Below are 15,613 nucleotides of genomic sequence, written 5' to 3' on the forward strand. Positions count from 1 at the left end.
CGGTATGTCTAATGAAACACGAAGATCTTTAAATATTAATATTTATTTTTATTGTCTGATTTATGTAACACAACACAAATCGCTCTACCCTAAACTAATTCCAAAGAATCCAGTTAATATATATTTCCACATTGGTCAATATATTCAAATTTACCCATAAAATTTTGGGTGGGTGCTGGAAAAGCAAAGAGAACATTTTAAAAATAGGGATTAGCTTTGAATCTGGATAAAGTTTCAGTTGTGAAAGAAAGAATAGAACGATTTCTAAAACTACATAAATTTTACATGCTTATACTTTTAAGTTAAATAAAACACCATTGAAGGTCATATTTGTAGGCTAATTTTTAAATTAATTATAGCAGTAAGTATTCAAACTATCTTCTCCTTCAAAACGTCTGTGAAGCAGAAGCGGCCTAAAAAACAGTCTGTCCTGGCAGGCATTCCTGACATGCGTGTTACTGAGGGGTCGGGCAGGTAAAGGCCGGATGGCCCAGCTGCCCCAGCCCAGAGCTGCGACCCCTGAAGTGGAACTCAGACCCTGTGTCTCTTCCTCCTTCAAGACTCTCGTGATTCCCAGCAGGATGTGCCCACAGCATGCCTGGGACATCTCCCCACCATCAAGTTCCACGGTGTCTGAGGCTGCGATCACTGCGCCCCCCAATACCCTCTTCCTTTGGCTTCCACGACACTTTCCCTGGTTTCCTTGACATTCTTTGGTTTCCCATTTTCAGCCTCTGAAGGAGTGTTTTTCTCTCCCCAGCGATAAAACACTGGGGTTTCTCCAGTCCCGGGCTGACACCATCTTATCTTCCAATTCCAGGCTGTCTCTGGACACTCCCGGTCCATCCATCGTTGACCATCTATTTGCAGACGATTCCCTTCCCAGTCCAGACCCACACTCTCTGTTCCAGATCACACATCCAACTGGATCCTTGATTTTTCATTCTGGTTTTCTCCGAGGCACCATACAAACTGAAAAGTAATTATTCCAGTCCCACACACAAACCTATCTTTGTAAGTTCTAATATTTTCTTTCAAATTTCTGGCACCATCTTCCATTCAACAATGGAGGCCAGAGACACAGCAGCCACATGCCCCCCTGCCCTTCCTGCTCCTCCAGAGCCAACTTGTTCCCACATCCCATCAAATATCTGTCTGCAAAGTCTCTCAGGTGTCCCAGAATTCTCCCACGTCACTCCTAGCACCCTGGTCCAAACCAGGAGCTGCCCTGGACTGATGCTCTGGCTTTCTGCCTGCCCCCTCCCCAAACAAGAGGGTTTCTCCCTTAAGAAAAGTCCCAGGATACCTTGCACCTTCCCACTTTCAGGGAGCTTCCCGTTACCACGGAGATGTTGATGAAATACCTTATATGGCCTTCGAGGCCATATGTGCCCTGGTCCACACACACCTCTGCAGCCACATGTCATATTCCCTGCCCCATCTTCTTGCATCACACTCACCCCAGCACCCTTCCGGTCCCTCGGGGCCATGTGCTTTATGCTCTTGGGGCCCTTCAGTGTCTGCTCCTTCCCACAACTCTGTCACACCTATTTTATGTTTTCATTCTTTCTATGCATTTCCTATCACAGGTGAGCTGGAGGGGTCACAAAGACACGATTGGTGCCCTGAGCTGGCCTGAGGCTTGTTACCTGGGCTTTTGCTTGTAATGCTCCTCCTTGTAATGCTTTTGAGAGACTAAGGCTGGAGGCTGTGAATTTGCAGATGTATTTCTTCTCAGACATAAATTTCTAACTGCATGCTAGAATGGGCCAAATTGTGTCTATCTTTTTTCCGGAAAACTTGGCTGTCTATCCACCGCTTATAGAAGCAAGTAGAAACGCCCTAAAGTTTCTCAGTACTTTCAAGCATACGTCAGCCACCTTCCTGGGTTTATCTCAAGTGAAGCCTCCACATTCTCTCTGCCCGGGAATAGCCCACTTAGCGACCTTCCTCAAATACTCCTGCTTTCACATCCTGTTACTATTCAGTGAAGGCTGAGTAAGAGTCAGAATCGTTCTGCTGAGAAGGCAGGAACCAAACAGCTCCATCCGAAATACAAAGTTTTATTTTTCCTCTGATTTATTTTACGTCCAATCATTTGTGTTAAGATTTAAAGAGCACGTGCCGCGTGGCCTTGTCCTTCAGGTATTGTGTCGGCATCTTCAGGGTGAGCTCTGTGCCACCTCTGCGCCTGTGTGCACTTTCCCAGGGACGGGGTGGGGGGACGCGTGTTGGTGACCTAGTGAAGCACCCTCACTTGTTCGCACACCACAGCCAGGAAGGGAGTCTGTAACCCATTTTTCCTCTGTCTGGGATCTTGGCCACATGCTAAAAACAAAAGCAAGATGTGTTTCCATATTTCCTCCCAAACAATGACCATTCCTGCTTATTCGAGAGCTCCACAGCCCTTATTGAGATTCCATTTTTTTCCCCGAGTTTCTAAGAGGACGAAGCTTTAACATCCATTTCAGTGGTTAAGTTTATTCTCTCAGGTTGTTCTTTTCTGCACGAATGCCATCTTATGTGTTAAACTGAAAGTGGGCTTCCTCACCTCGTGATAAACTTTAGTGACTGTTTATTTAATGGCTGGGCAGCGGAAACCACACACACACCCCACCCCCGATGTCTCCAGAGCCTCCCTGATCTCCGCACACCCTCTGACGCTCCGAGGTGGCCTCATGCATAGCTGTTCTCGCCTGACTTTTAGATCTTTAAGCCAAGTAAGCTGCGGCGGCTGTCCTGACTCCTCTCTGAATTTTCCGCACAGGGTAGCCCTTGGCTGACTTTCAAGTTACCCAGTGTATTTTGTTTATTTTTCCCACATCTGCCAAGACCAGCTTTCCCTCACGAAGAATGAGAAATCTACACAGTCGATTGATTAGTGGGAGCTCCGAGGGATGAAGGGGTAAGAGAAAAAAAAGCAAACGGACCCTGAGTGGCCTAGAACTTCCTAACTGCACTTAGCCCTCTCAGTGGGCGTGGTGGTCTCCGTGGTAGGAGAGGAATTTAATTTTACACATGAACTATTCTACAGGAAAGCAATGCCTGTTTAAGGAACACCCGTGTGGCCCCTCGTGGAAGGCGGGCACAGGAACTAGTACAGGCCACGTGCCAGGGCGCTTTTTCATGACACCACGCTCAGCAGCTGGGTCTGTGGTCTGTCAGGATCATGCTATGGATTTGTTTCTAAATCCCCTTATCTTGTCCTTAAAAATATATGTATCTTTATCTCTTATCAAAATGCTTTCTTCCCAGAAATGAAGTAGAGTCCAGTCAAACCAGCGATTGCCAGCGTCATTGGAAGACCTGCCCTCTGCTCCTGGGAGGTGATTTTTCCCTGTTTTACACATATGAGAAGTGAGGCTCCAGGGAGTGAAAGAATTCCCCTACGATGGAACAGTAATGCGGAAGCTGTGATGAGAAGCCTTAGAGGTCTGATTCCAGAGAGGGGCTCTTCTTCCTACAAGGCACCAGCCACAGGGGTTCAACTCTTTCGTAGCCTTGCGAGGGCTCCTTGGTGAGGGTCTGTTCACATAGTTTCCTGAGTTGCAATGTGGCACTTATCTAGGATCAAGAGAAGGAATTCTCGAAGAGTGGCAGCTGGGGTCTCTTGGTCCATTCTCAAATACTTCTATGGCCACAGTATATTTATTAGGGTCCTTGGCGATGGCCAAAATTCCAACTAGGGGTGTGGAGAACTCTGTTTGACCCCAGTCCCCTGCTGCCGTTTCTTTCATTAGTTCAGCTGAGCTGATTGAGGGCCAGTATATCATCCCAGGATACGGGATCCGGAGACGCGAGTATCCTGCTACTCTCAGGCCACCCAGCACTCTGAGGGTGGAGCTGGTGTGGGAACCCGACTCCTGTGGTCCGATTTCTTTGTTAATGCAGGCTGCTCGAACAGACGTTCTCATGTACAAAGCTTATTTTGGATGGTGATTCCATCATCAGTTTAAGTTTTCCCCCTGAAAATTCTGGTTTTTCATTGCTTCTCAAATGCACACTTTTAAATTCAAACATCATAGTATCAGGTCCTTTTTTGTCCCCGTTGAGGTATGTGATGTGTCTATTTTTCTCCAGGTACTTAGGAAGCTGGATGTATACATTTGTTGCAATTCAGGAGAGTCGCTCTTCTTGTTGGGAGGGGGGAGGGGTTGGAGCCAGGGAGGCTCATGATCACAGTTTCAAATGGCCTGAATTCCTCCCTCTAACCCAGCTGGATCGCTCTGGTCAAAATGTTCTCCCTGGTTCTCTGGAAAAACTAATTCAAATATTTGCCGTTTTCTTCAAACCTTGGATGGGTCTCTCCTCTCATCTTTCATTCTGGAAGCAGGTGAGTTCACCTGAACTCCACAGTGAAAATTGCAGTTTTTCAAAGGAACATCTCCAAATTCCTTACAGCAAACAACCTGCCCACATGTAATTCATACTCCTTTTTTCCTCCTGGTTTTTAAGTTTTAAAATCGCTGTGTATCATGGATGTAAAATGCACCTGTGTTGGGCGTGTAGCTCACTGGGTTTTTACATGAGACTGTCACCAGCATCCAGATGGACATGCAGACGACCCCAGCACTCCGGAAAGTTCCACACACATCCGCAGTCAGCAGCATCTCCTCAGCACCAGAGGCAGGCACACTGCAGCCAGGAATTCACTTTATCTTCCCTGTTGCTTCTCGTCAGTGGATGATTCGGTTCCCGCATTCCTCGCTGCTCTGGCTTCTTTCATCGCCCGTACTGTGTGTGGGTTCCATGGAGTCATCAGCTCTATCGGGACTTAGCTCCTTGTCCGGCCCTGTCCTCTCCTCGGCCCTGATGGATGGCCCACAATTCAAACTTGGTGGCTTCACGTCACACCCACCTATTCTCTCCTGGTTGCCTGAGCTGAGGTCGGGCTCTGCCTATCTGAGACCTCTGCTCAGGGTCGCCCATGGCTGCCGCTGAGACACTCAGGCCGTGTCCCTTCTGGACCACGGTGTTGTGAGTCAGTTCCCTAAAGTCGCAGGATGGCGGCCTCCCCCCCCCATGGTCTCCCCCACGTGCCCCCTTCCCAGTGGCCCCCTTCCCAGTGGCCTCCCCCCACGTGGCCTCTCCCTGGACACCTTATGTCACTGCAACCTCTACAAGGCCGGCGGGGGGTGGGGGTGGGGGTCACCCCTCAGTCGTCAGAGTTGGAGTCTCACAAAACATAACATAATCTCGGGGGACACTCCCACCCTTGCCGTGTAGCACAGCCTGTCCGGGAGTGATGTCCGTCACCTCTGCCACACGACACGGGGAAGCACATCCCAGGGCCCAGGGCACTCGGGGAGGAAGTTACCCAAAGGATTACGGAGGCCGTGGCGCCTGCTCACAGGAGAGTGTGTGGAACTGCACGGCCACATTTTGCTTTAGACACTGACAACAAGCTTCCCTAAGTGTTGTGCTGATTTACACTCCTACCAGCAGTGTATCAGAATTCAGATCTTCACCTCCTTAACAACATGGACATGGTAGTTTTGTGGTCTTGTTTTTCACCAGCCTGGACACAAGGATTCTGAGAGAGCATGGCTGGTCATACTGGCTTGTTTATTGTGACATCAATCAAAAGTAACATTTTGAAGGATGATGGGAATCCATGTTGAAATGCTCTCTGGAAGAATTTATCTGGATTAAAATGCTTAAAACCAGGTCCAGGTCTGTCCAGCTTGCATTCCCTTTCTTGAGATGTGTTATCTGGGTTTCTAGGAGGGCTTCCCAACGTTTGGATGAAATGTCATCTTTGTGCAGCTGTGAGGGCAGAGGGAGCCCGGACCCAGGCTCCCCTCCGGGCGGGCGGATCCCCCGTCAAATCCCGGCAGCTCTGTGACTACCTACTGTGGGGACTGCGTCATCGCCTCAAGAGACTGACTCATCAGCCGTCCACTCGCCTCAGCCTGACTCACGCTCAAGATCAAGGTTCCTTCTGCATTTCTTCTAAGCCTCCTTCAGGCCCACTGTGTATTTGATTGCTAAGTTCCTCTAAAATTATTAGCACAGGATCCTTGGTGAGAGCAGAATGAAGTATTTGGAATTAGTTTCTTTTAAGTGGCTCCAGTTTGGCACCTGCTAACTTTCAAAACATCTTCCAGAAAATGACCAAAATTCTCCACTTGTGTCTTCCCATAAAACACACTGTGCATCTGACATTTGCTTCTCATCACACTGTAAGCACACAGAACATCCTTTTTGTTGAATTTTAAAGAGAACACAAGGAGCTACTCAGAAATGTAGAAGTTGAATTCACTGGCCACTCACACAGAAGGCTGCCCTCTCTTAGTTTTCAACGTGACAGTGAGGCTGACGAATGTGTTTTTGCCTCTGTAGTTTGGACAGCCTGGGTGGAAACACAGCCCAGAGGGGAAAATCAATTGGCAAAGGCAAAGGCAAATGCAAGAATTCTCTTAAAATTCATCATCATCATCATCATCATCATCGTCATGACCCTTTTTAAATACATTCACCCTAGAGCAATCCTTTTAACGCAGCTCAACTCTAAATACTATGTGAAAATGAGAACACAAGCATTCATAAGTAGTGACACATGTCACCTGGTGTGTGATTACTTGTCTATGGTGCTACGAGTCAAATACACTTGAATTTCCTTTGCGCTTCTGAGTATTTCTTTTGTTCCTAGTTTCCAGTTCCTCGAGGTTCATGGATGACTCTCATGGAGAGTGGAGACGAGAGACTCTTCACCCACATGACTGGACACAAGTCGTGATTTTCTTCCTACTGATTTCCGCTCATTCCCCTAAGAACCACCTGAAGCCTGCAGGTGGTTCAATGGACATTTAGGAGTTCCAAATTGTTTAAAAACTAACCCATGCTTAGCTGCCTGGGATCTACAGGGAACTATGATTTAGCCTAATTCCCAGTGCTAACACCTTGCTTTCATGCATATACCTGGTACACAAGAAAAAGATGCTATTGATTTTAAAAATCATTAAATTATAGAAGTAGTAAGAATTGAGAATTTGATGGGCTATAGTGCAACTAGGTTAAGACCCTTTGCCTGTATCTTGGGAAATACAGTGACTCAGATGGAAAAGTATCGAATTGAGGCGGCTAGAATGTGGGGCAGGCATAGCTGGCAGGAGTGATTCATGGACCACTTTAGCCTCTAGGTTGTGTGTCCCCAACACTGACCCTCTGCATCTGCCGATGTCACCGTGCTTTGTGAAGAGTCAGGCTTTGTGGACCCGAAAGGACAGCTCGACTAAAAGTGGTCTTTCCTTTTCTTGCCTGAATTTTTTCTTTTCTTTCTCCCTGCCTCCCCGTCTTTGTTTAAGGAAACTTGGTGATTTTTCTAGATTTCTTTGAGGGGAAAAAAGAGCAGAGTTAAATGAAGTCATTGTGAGAATAATACCATGTGGCTGCGTTTATGCCAGGCAAGTGATTCCTGGTGCAGTATTATGTGGTCTGATCTTTTTGTTCTGTGACAAAGACATCTTGTAAGACAGAGCAGGAACTTTCTGGGTCAATGGACAAAGCAAAATGCAGATTAATAGAGGATCAAACCATTCACCTATCTGAAAACCAGTTTCTTGGGGCTGAGTTACTAAAATACCAAAGTTACTAAAATACTAAAGTTACAAAGGTACTAAAGTTACTAAAATTGCAAAAGTATGAAAGTTACTAAAGTACTAAAGTTACTAAAGTAGGGGAGATGTCTTGAGGGGTTTTGTTTTTCCTTTTGGTTACTAAAAAACATCACAGATGATCTAATGCTTTAGAGTTTACAAAGCATTTTCTCCTCCACATGCATTTTATAGATGTATTCTCTTAAAAGCCCTGTAATTTAAGTGGAGCAGTTATTCATATTTCATAAAAAAATATGGTACAGATAGTTGAATGACCTGCTCTGAACCACCCAGAGTCATTCCTGACCCCGACAAATATTCATTCATCCCTTTGTTCATTCATTCATGTACTTATATAGCAAATGTGGGTAATCGCTACAGGCTTCCATCAATTCTGACACCCTGAAAAATACAGAGATTATCTATCCTAATCAAACTTGACTGTGTGGGAATATGTTTGATGACACTAAATGATGTTACCTTATTTTAAATGTATTCAACATTTTAAAATAAAATATTAATACATTAAACTACATGTTAGGAAATGAGGATGCAGGACAGAGTCATGGTATGTGATCAAATAAATATTATGGATAAATATTAATTAGCTTTTCTTTAAAAAAAAAAAACCTGGCAACTTTCCAACAGCACTACACCTGCTGATGCCTGATGCTGACCATGCACCACATGTCTGGTCTCCTCCTATACCTGCAATCTCTCAATAGCATATAATCAGGTAAACCACAAACATTTAAGAGACAATCTTAAATTATTTTCTAGATGCCTGAGTACTAAATCAAAGCCTTCAGGTGATACAAATGATGATGAAATGAGCAATATCTTAAATATTAGTTGTTTGTTCCATTATATGTCTTAGAGATAATGCAAATACAAAATTTTTCTTAAATACAACAGCATGAAAAAGATGAATATCTTGGAGACTACCTGACTAATAAATAGGTCATCTTATTGAAAATACCAAAATGCAGAGACACTTCACATGCAGTTTTAGTGTCTGAGAATCTATGTTACTGATCAAGACAAGTCAAAATAATATTTGCTTTTGCAATTCACCTGTGCTGCACTGAGGTTGTATGGGAAAGAATTATGAACTTAGCATGAAGTTTTGGAAACAGAAATTGACATGAAATAACTGTGAATAAAAGTTTAACGAAAGTATATCTGGAAGATATTATGCAGTAAAATATGTTAGCTATAAAAATGATACAGCCTAAAAATTTTATAGACATCCTGGAAAGAGTGAAGTCGAAATCTTTCTGTTCCTTGAAATATATTTTTTTTGGTAAATGCATTTTACACAAATGAGTCCTTAGCTAAGTAACCATTACCCAATTTAAATAATGGAATCACAATTCAGAAAAGTGTGAAATGGGAGGGTGGCTGCACATGAAAGGAAGGTCTGGAAAAGTCAAGTGGAAACAGGTTTTAGAGGAGCATAATGAGTGGGTTAAAGTTGATTTATTGAGAAAATTACTGCATAAAGCATAACCACAGGCATATAAGTATTATTTTTTAAGGTTGTGAGTTCAGCCAAAAATAAAGATGTAGAAAAAGAAATAAAAATTCCATACCCAAATATATATTTTCTTTTCCAAAAATATGATCAAATATTCTTTGAAGTCAATGTTCAAAACCAATAATATTGTCAAATATTGTGAGTCATTACATATTCTTCATCTTAAATGATAAGGGCAATTTTTAGAGCTTGAAAGTTAGGATGGGTAACCAAAATGTTGCTATAGAAAGTATATATTTTTTGAAATGTATTGGAAGCTCTTTTTAAAACAATAAAATGATACAAGTTTAGAAATATTTTTCTGCCTGAATTTGAACAATAAGATTCAAGATTAAATTCACACTAAAATGTGAGCTTTGTACTTTTCTGTTTTTCATCAGCAGTCCATCTCATTTCAAGCCTTTAAGGAAGACTCTGAACTTGAGACCCTGCACTGGCTTTCCACCGGCCCTTCATGGTTCAAAACTTTAAGTCACTTAATGGTTCTCCAAATTAATGGTAAGCAAATAACTCCAATTTATTTCAATATTTGTTTTAAAATTAATTAAAGTACCAACATTTAAGGAAGAAATATTACCAAATCTCTACAATCTTCTTCATAGGGAGAAGCAGAAGAAGTACTTCCTAACTCATTTTATGAGGCCAGTTTTACCCTAATACCAAGACCAGATAAAGACAATAAAGGAAAGAAAACTACAGAACAATATATGTCATGAACATAGATACAAAGAGCCTCAACAAAATATCAGCAAACTGAATCCAACAATATATAGAAGGAATTATATGTCATGACCAAGTGGGATTGATTTAAGATACGAAAGGCTGCTTTAGTGTTTGAAACCGATTGATGTAATCCATCACATGAAGAAACTGAAAAAGAAAAAATCACATGATTATATCAACAGAGACAGAAAAAAACATTTGCCAAAATCCAACACTCATTCATGATAAATAACTAGGAATAAAGATAGACTTTTTCAACTTGATAAAACTATCTACAAATATTTACAGCTAACTTCATACTTAATGATGAGAAACTCTAAGCTTTTCTAAGATCCTGATCAAGGCAAGGATGTCTACTCATCACTCCTTTTCAACACCATACTTGAAGTTCTAGCTAATGCAACAAGGCAAGAAAAGGAAATAAAATGTGTACAGATGGGGAAGGAAAATGAAAAACTGTCTTTGTTTGCAGGTGACAATATCATCAATGTAGAAAATTTGAAAGAATTGACCAAAAAAAAAAAACAAAAACAAAAAATGGAAAGAAGTGAAAAACCCTCCTGGAACTTATATGTGATTATAGCCAGGTTGCAGGATACAAGGTTAGTGTAAAAAAAATTTTTCTTTCCTTTATGCCAACAATGAACAAATGGAATTTGAAATTAAAAGCACAATTCCATTTACATTAACACCCCCAAAAGGATATACTAAGATATAAAACTAATAAATTATGTACAAATCTATATGAGAAAAACTACAAAGCTCTGGTGAAGAAAACCAAAAATAACTTTGAAAATGGAGAGATATTTCATGTTCATGGATAGGAAGACTCACTATAGTCAAAATGGCAGTCCTTCCCAACTTGATCTACAGATTCAATGCAATCCCAATCAGAATCCTGGCACATTACTGTGTGGATATCAACAAATTGATTCTAAAGTTTATATGGAGAGGCAAAAGACCCAGAATAGATAACATAAAAGAAAGAAGAACAAAATTGGAGGACCGATGCTACTCAACTTCAAGACCTACCATAAAACAACCGTAATCAGCATCCTTTGGTACTGGTGAGACACTAGATAAAATAGGTCAATGGAACAGAATAGAGAGCCCAGAAATAAAGCTCCATACAGTCCACTGATCTTTGACGGAGGACTAAAGACAAGACAGTAGAGCAAAGACAGTCTTTTCAACAAATGGTTCTGGAACAACTGGACATCCACATGCAAAATAATAATAATAATAATAATGAGACACAGATCTTACACTTTTCACAAAAATTAACTCCAAATAGATGATAGACTTAAATGTAAAATCAAAATGATAAGACTCCTAGCAAATAATATAGGAGGGAACCTAGATGGCATTGGGCATGATGAGACATTTTAGATACTACACCAAAGGCACAATGCATAAAAAAATAATTGACAAACTGGACTTCATTAAAATTAAAAACTTCTGTTCTGTGAAAGACAATGTCAAAAGAATGAGAAGACAAGTCACATACAGTGGGAAAATATTTGCAAAGGCACTTCTGATAATGGACTGTTATCCAAAATACACAAGGAACTCTTACATCTTCACAATCAGAAGACAAGCAACCTGATTAAAAAATGGGCTAAAACCTTAGCAGACACCTCATCAAGGAAGGTATACAGATGGCAAATAAGCATATGAACAGATGCTCCATATCATGTGTCATCAGGGAAATGCAAATACAACCAGATACCACAACTCAGCTATTAGCATAGCCAAAATCCAGAACACCAAAAAACACGAAATGCTGGTGAGGATGTGGAGCAACAAGAGCTCTCAGTCATTGCTGATGGGGATGCAGAATGGTAACAACCAACTACTCTAGAAGACACTTCGGTGGTTTCTTACAAAACTAAACCTGCTCTTATCATCCGATCCAGCAATCATGCTACTTGGTGTTTACCCAAAGGACTTGAAAACTTATGTTCACACAAAAACCTGCACACAGATGTTAATAGCCACTTTATACATAACTGCCAAATCTTGGAAGCAACCAAGATGTCCTTCAGTAGGGGACTGAATTGATAAATTGAGGTCCATCCGGACAATAGAATATGATTCAGCACTAAAAAAGAAATGAGCTATCAAGCCATAAAAAGGCATGGAAGAACCTAAAGTCCATGTTGTTAAATGAAAGACACCAATGAGAAAAGGCTCCATACTGTATTATTCTAACACATGACATTCTGCAAAGAGTAAACATGAGACAGCAAAGGACCAGTGGTTGCCAGAGGGTCAAGGCGGGGACATGAACAGGCCAAGCACAGAGGATGTTTAGGGCAGTGAAAATGCTCTGTATGATACTATAGTGTTGGTTATGTGTCATTATCCATTTGTCCAAACCTATAGGATGTACAACACCAAGAGTGAACCCTAGGCTAAACTACGGACTTTGGGTGATTTTGATGGGTCAACGCAGGCTCATCAATTGTAACGAATGCACCCCCTAGTGGCTGATGTTGATAATGGAGAGGCTGTGCAGGTGTGGGGGGAGGGGGTGTATGGGAATCTCTGTGTCACCCTCTGGGTTTTGTTAAAAACCTCAAACTCCTCTTAAAAAATAAAACTGACTAATTAAAGTGACCAAAGATTTTGGATTGATATCTTATACAAGAGTTTGATATAGAAAATTGCTACAAGTAAAAGACGTACAATGTCTCTGATCAGTATTTGGAGAGGAAACAGCTTTATATTGTTTGATACGCAATGTAAAATTCAGGAAAAAGTGATCAAAGCAGAGGATTCAGCTTAGAAAATTGCACTACTTGGTTTACAACTTTTTTGTACCTGCCTAGGTCTCTGGGAAACAGATGTCGAACAGGAGTTAGAAATGCAAGAGATTTATTAGGACTTAACACTTGTGACAAAAAAGAGGGGAGGAGACAAGCAAGGCAGGAGAGCCTTCGGTGTGAGAGGCAGGTCTGACACGTGTGAAGGATGATGGAGAAGAAGGAGGGTTTGGTGGAAGGAGCCTCAGACGGCGTCTCTGAGAATGATGTTCCTAAAGTGCCGTGGGGGGTACCTGCAATACGTGGGGGGACACAGAGGGATGAGAGGTAAAAACCCGTCATGAAATGAGAGAGTAAGTTTTTCACGTTCTTAATATTCTACCAAAATAATCTCACCTCCATGGAGTGTATTGTCAGCCCCCAAATCAAATGCAGAGACATATTTTTGTCTCTGTAAACTAAGGGGGTTGGAAATTATGGTCTCAACTTCCAAGAGAAACTAACGAAAATAGTAGGTAAAAAAGTGTGAAACGCTATAATGGACGTGAATGCAGGGCGTTCTGAGGGCTCAGGGCTGTTCATTTTGCACAAGTTAACAAATTCCAGGATTACCACATTTCGTCCATTTCGTGCCCCAGAATTTTAATTCCATTTAAATGGAATGATTTTAAAGTTAGTTCTTCAATAAATTTAAGAGAACACAAACTATATATAAGAAAAATGACTTTTTTCCCCCCGACATCTGCAGTTTAAATCCAGGATCCAGACTGCTGAGCATGAATCAAACCCACTTGGGTTACTTTAATCCTGATAAATGCCTGTCAAAGCTCCAAGACCTTTTTTATCCCCAATTTAAGTGCATCTTTCAAGATACTAAAATCTAAAGGCCACAACTCTTTGCATACAGTAGCTGGTGTTCCAACTTCCAGAAAGAGAGATTTCAATCTGGTGAAAGACCCTACACTTAGGGTAATCCCATGGGCTTGGAGTTTTACTGCACCTTCTTTCAAACGAGTCATTTAGAAGACCAAGATCCATCTTTGGTATCCAGATGTGCTGATTATTTAAAAATGGCACATGTGTTTCAACAGGAAATAGGTTAAATATGTGGTTGTATTTTAGAAGAAGATAAAGCATTTTAAAAACCTCATCCCCAAATTTATATCTTGAATATAGAAACAACAGGCAAAGCATTTAGTTGAAGAAAAACGAAATAAGATTTTCTCCATCATCCATCATTTTCTTCTCCACTTTAAGAGGAAACTTTCCCAGAAGCAAGCCTGGCATTGCTGAGGCAGCCTGGAGACGAATGAAACGTGTCCCAGGCCACTAGGCTCCAGAGCTCCCAGGGCACAACCCCTCTCACGTGGCAATTGAAAAAGAGAGTATAAGACCATCTTTTTCATTGTAGAAACTCAGTAGATTCAAAGAACAAAGCAAGAATATTAGACTTGAATGAAAACTTAGAAATGACTTATTTTATTTAGTCTTTTTATTCTATAAATATAAAAACGAAGCCTAGAGAGGTGAAGCTATATGACCAAAAATCAGTAGACGTTGATGACAGTGGGAGAAGAAATGTCAAGAGAGGAGTTATAATAAAAGCTTTGATTTATCTAATTATGATATTATGTTAGAGAACTATAAAAGTAGAGTAGTGTGGTGCAGGGATAAAACTAGGTAAATCAATCAATCAAGAAACACTTAAACATATAGAAATTGATTTTATTAAGATTAACACTAAAAAGAACAGAGAAAGGTTGGACTCCTCTTGGGAAAACTGACCAAACTTTGGGCAAAAATTAAAGTTAGACCATAAAACTGTATTTCAAACAGTCTACAATTTTACTGTAGAATTAAATCATGTGAAGGTACCAGAAGCAAATGTAAGTTGATAAGCCAAGGTGAATGCTTTTGGCATTTATCCTGCCTGGTGTTTTCTGGGCTTCCTGAGTCTGTGGTTTAGTGTCTGACGTTAATTTGGGGACATTGTCAGACATTATTGTCTCAAATCTCTCTTCTTCCCTGTCCCTCCTCCTTCTCCTTCTGGTATTCCCGTTACATGCGGGGGATATTCTGCTCTGTTTTCCTGTCTTTGTTCTCTTTGCTTTTCAAGGCTGGAGGTTTCTACTGTGATGTCCTCCAGCTCGGGGATTCTTGCCTCAGCTGTGCAGTCGGCAGAGCCCATTAAAGATGTTCTTCCTTTCTTTTACCTTTTCTTTTATCTCCAGCATACTTTGTGGTTCTTTCTTGGAATTTCCATATCTTCTTACATGGCTCATCTGTTCTTGCCTGATGTGCCCATTAAAGCCAGTGGCATAATCATCACAGTGTCTTGAATTCCTGGTCTGCTGATTCCAACACCCCACCATGTCAGGGTACTAATCTTCTGCTTCCTCTTCAAATTGTGGTTTTTGTCTCTTAGTGTGCATTCTAATTTTTCTTTGATAGCCAGACACGATGTACCAGATAAGAAGAACTGTTGAAAGTGGTCCTTGAGTGATATGGTGAGGTGAGGGGAGGGGAATCGTTCTCTAGCCCTGCAACCGGGTCTCAGTTTTGAAGCACATGTGCCCCTGGACTTGACCATCACCAGGGTGTTGCAGGTTGTCTAGAGGGGCCTGGAGTTGGGCTTCTCTCTTTCCCCAGCTCAGTTAAGCATGTGTGTGCATATGCACATGTGAGTGGAAACTGACAAATTGATTCTAAGTACAAAAGGCCAATAACAAGTTAGGAGGGCTGGCCATGCTTGTATCAGAATTTACTATAAAGCTACAATAATAAAGGTAGCTTGGTGTTGGCACATAAATAGTTAACTAGGTTAATGGAACAGAGTAGGAATCTAGGAATTCACCCTCACACACATGGGCGCAGGGTATATGACAGAATCCCTGTACAGGACAGTCAGGAAATGATCATTTTAATAAAGGGAGCTGGAATAATCATGTATCCATATGGGGAAGAAAAAGAGAAATTTTACCCTTACTTTG

The sequence above is a fragment of the Eubalaena glacialis genome, chromosome 12, assembly GCF_028564815.1.
Source record: "Eubalaena glacialis isolate mEubGla1 chromosome 12, mEubGla1.1.hap2.+ XY, whole genome shotgun sequence".
NCBI lineage: Eukaryota > Metazoa > Chordata > Mammalia > Artiodactyla > Balaenidae > Eubalaena > Eubalaena glacialis.